The 4061-nt window shown below is 39.9% G+C and overlaps 1 pseudogene; it reads right to left on the reverse strand.

The window, feature by feature from the left end:
• Positions 1-791: 791 nt before the first annotated feature.
• LOC145778426 (general transcription factor II-I repeat domain-containing protein 2 pseudogene) lies at positions 792-2582 on the reverse strand (annotated as a pseudogene).
• Between the last annotated feature and the right edge of the window lie 1479 nt (positions 2583-4061).

Raw genomic sequence — 4061 nt, forward strand, 5'->3', positions numbered from 1 at the left:
AAGTTGTTTTATATAAGTATTCACCAGATTTATATAAATTCATATTTTGTAGTTGCCCAAATCAAGATGATGCATTTATGGATAGCATGAAAAAATTAAAGACTTTGTAAATTTTGATGCCGAGGCAACTGCATCATATGCCAATTTGGGAAGTTTTATAAATACAGTAGACTATGATCAGATAATTTCATATTTTTTTGTTGCCAAAATCTAAACGATACAGTTATGTAAATGGGAAAAATTAATGAATTTGTTCATTTTGGGGAAACTGCCTCACGCTAATTTGGGCAGTTGCATAAACAGACTAATCAGTTTCATCAGATAATTTCATGTTTTCAGCTGCCCAAATCAACGTGACCCGACAGTTTATCGAAAGACAATTTATCGAACGACAGTTCATCGAACGACAGTTTATCGAAAGACAATTTATCGAACGACAATTCATCGAAACGACAGTTTATCGAAACGACAGTTCATCGAAACGACAGTTCATCGAACGACAGTTTATCGAAACGACAGTTCATCGAACGACAATTCATCGAAGGGGCTAGGGGCTAGAGGCTAGGAGTTAGGGGCTAGGGGCTAGAGCAGGGGTGGGCACACTTTTTGAATTAGGGGCCAAAATTATTTTGTTCTTAGACTGGCGGGCCAAGTGATCGAGCCGCCACTTACATATAGTTTGTCACACGAATAACAAAGGGACAAAAAAAACGGAAGATTAAATTAACAAATAACTGAAAAATACAACCAAAAAACAAAATCGAATTTAAATACGACGTCTGACAGGATTGTCAAGCTTTATTTTTTGCCAAAGCATCGAAATTTGGCATCATTTTGGTTGTGGCGATAGTCAGGATAGATTTGAGGTGCGCATCACTCAGCTGAGACCTGTGGCTAGATTTGTTAAAATTCATCAAGCTGAACGTCTGTTCACAAATATATGTGGAACCAAACAATACCAGCATTTTTTGTGCCACCTTTCGAATTTCTGGAAATCTGGTGTTGCTTAGCGATGCGTAAAACTCATTTAGCTTCAGGGCTTCGAATTTCTCCTTTAAAACGTAGTCACTCTGAAGATCGATCAATTCCAACTGCAGTTCTTGTGGTGCTGTTGCAGCGACTTGTGAAAGTGGAGCCGAAATAATCTGAAATGGTTTTTGGAGTTTTTCGAAATCAAGAAATCTACGGCAAAATTCGTGGTGCAAATCATTTAGTGATTTGCTGTATTTATTTGCATGTTTAGGGGCTTCTTTCATCGTCAGTAATGTGGGGAAATGAACAAAAGAATTGTTGGACATTTGTGCTGAGAATAAAGCCAATTTTGATTTGAAAGCCGTAACGCTTGTGTACATATCGTGAGCGAAGAGTTCTTTCCCTTGCAGCTTTGCATTCAGCTCATTCATATGTGTTAATATATCGACAGAAAAAGCAAAATCACAGAGCCAATCTCTGTCCTCCAGCTCAGGAAATTCATCAGCTTTCCCGATTGACTTCAAAAATGAGGTAATTGCCTCTTTAAGGTTCCAGACTCGTTTACATGCTTTACCCAAGCTTAACCAGCGCACATGAGAATGATAAAGCAAGTCCTGGTGATCAGAATCAATTTCCTCAAGAAACTTGATAAATTGGCGATGGTGAAGTCCTCTCCCTTTTATGTAGTTGATCAGTTTTACTACTGCCTTCACTACATGATTGAGCTGCAGTACAGATTTACACAGGGCTTCCTGATGGATAATGCAGTGCAAAAAAGTTATATCCACCCCAGCATTTTCCTCATTCATCTTATCTTGAAGTCTTTTTAGCAGTCCAACATTTTTTCCTGTCAAATTTGGTGATCCATCAGTGGTGACATTCGTAAGTTTGTTCCATGGTAATTTAAACCTGTCGATCACACTAGTGACTTTAAGAAAAAGGTCCTCTCCTCGAGTAGTCCCTTTTAACGACTCCATTGCTAAAAGTTCTTCTATTATCTCAAACTTGTCATTAATTCCTCTGACGAAAATCAAAAGCTGTGCCGTGTCTCTTACGTCATTACTTTCGTCCAGCGCTAACGAATAAAATACAAAAGAATCTGCTTTTCCTTTCAACTCGTTAGCTAAGTGCTCATCAATTTGTTCTATACGGCGAGTTACAGTTCTGCGTGATAAACTGATTTGTTCATATTTGCTTTTTGCATCTGGACACAAGAGACTTGCTGTCTCTACCATGCACTGCTTGATAAATTCTCCATCGGAAAATGGTTTGCTTGCTTGTGCTATTTTGAAAGCCAGTAAAAAACTTGCCTTGGTGATTGACTCAGAAACTGCACTCTGCTGAAAAAGAGTGCTTTGCTGAATCCGAAAATTTGCCACTAATCTCTGAGAAACGTCCTTTCTTTGCTGAGTTGACAGGCTGCTATGATGGTTTGCATGATTGGTGTCAAAATGGCGGCGGATGTTGTATTCTTTCAAAACAGCAACGTTTTTTTGGCAAATAAGGCATACCGCAGTTGATCCCACTTCGGTAAAAAAGTATTTCGTCGTCCACTCCTTTTTGAACACTCTGCGCTCACTATCGACTTTACGCTTCTTCGCTGCACTCATTTTAACAATATAATTTATTAACAACTTAGCAATGTCTATTTCGCTTAGCATTCCACACTGACGAAACTGTTGATAAAAACACTAAACTAAGAAATATGGTACATTACTGGTTAAATTGACTAATAAAACTTTCTGTTTTTAGTGAACCTCCCAGCAAACTGTCCACTTGAAGCGGTTGACTGTCTCTTATCTATAGTCTCGTTCTGTTGCTCAACACAACATGTTGTGTTGAGCAACAGAACGAGACATTACTGGTTAAAAGCAGAAAGCACTGTTGCGTCAAGCGACGCACAAATGTACCTGTGACATCATAATGCTCTACATTCTACATTGTATCGCTATTTAGAGACAAGAGGTATCTAATCCTCCTATTGAAACTTCACAATAATAAAACTTGCAACATGTCGATAACATCCGGCGGGCCAGAATACAAGAGCCGGCGGGCCGGATTTGGCCCGCGGGCCGTAGTTTGCCCATGTCTGGGCTAGAGGTTAAGAGTTAAGGTTAGAATTAGGGGTTAGTGGTTGGGAGTTGGAGTTTAAGGGTTAGGGGTAGGGGTTAAGGGTAGGGTTTGGGGTTGGGGGTTAAGGGGTAGGGTTAAGGTTAGGGGTTAGGGGTTAGTGGTTAGGAGTTAGGAGTTAGTGGTTAGGAGTTAGGGGTTGGGGGTTAAGGGTTAGGGGTAGGGTTACGGTTAGGGGTTAGTGGTTAGGGGTTGGGGGTTAGGGGTTAGGGTTAGGTTTTAGGGGTTAGGTTTTCGATTAACTGTTGTTCCAGGCCCCTAGCCAGCAGGGAGCCAGGGAGGCCTCGCCCCCCTTAAAAACAAATCCGCCCCCCCCCTGGCAAAATCCAAACATTCAAGAGCAACAGCTACATTTATAATGATTTTGCCCATTTAAATTTTTTCGGCCCCCCTTAAAAAAAGTTGGCCCCCCTTGCTCTGCGGTCTGGCTACGGCCCTGTGTCGTTCGATAAATTGTCGTTCGATAAACTGTCGTTCGATAAACTGTCGTTTCGATAAACTGTCGTTTCGATAAACTGTCGTTCGATGAATTGTCGTTCGATAAACTGTCGTTTCGATAAACTGTCGTTCGATAAACTGTCGTTCGATGAACTGTCGTTCGATAAACTGTCGTAGTACCCCAAATCAACACGATGCATTTGTGAAAATTAATAAAATTAGCTACTATATTATAGCAAATTTTGCGTTTTGATTTCGGCAGTTTCACAAAAGTATTAGAGACATATTTTGGAGGCTGCCAAATTGGCATGATGCAGTTGGTTAAATGCATTCCGTACTACAGTTTGATCACCATGCAATACAATACATCAATACGGGTGTGCCAAATGAAAATTTTGCGGCATATTTCTTGTGCAAATAAGAGGCTGTACTTAGTTTGATAGGTAAAAGATATTAATTTATAGTTTTTCTTAATTCATGCAGTTTTGTAGCTTTTCATATAGCAATTTTTGTTCTAATAA

This window comes from Aplidium turbinatum, chromosome 10, assembly GCF_918807975.1.
Source record: "Aplidium turbinatum chromosome 10, kaAplTurb1.1, whole genome shotgun sequence".
NCBI classification, from domain to species: Eukaryota; Metazoa; Chordata; class Ascidiacea; order Aplousobranchia; family Polyclinidae; genus Aplidium; species Aplidium turbinatum.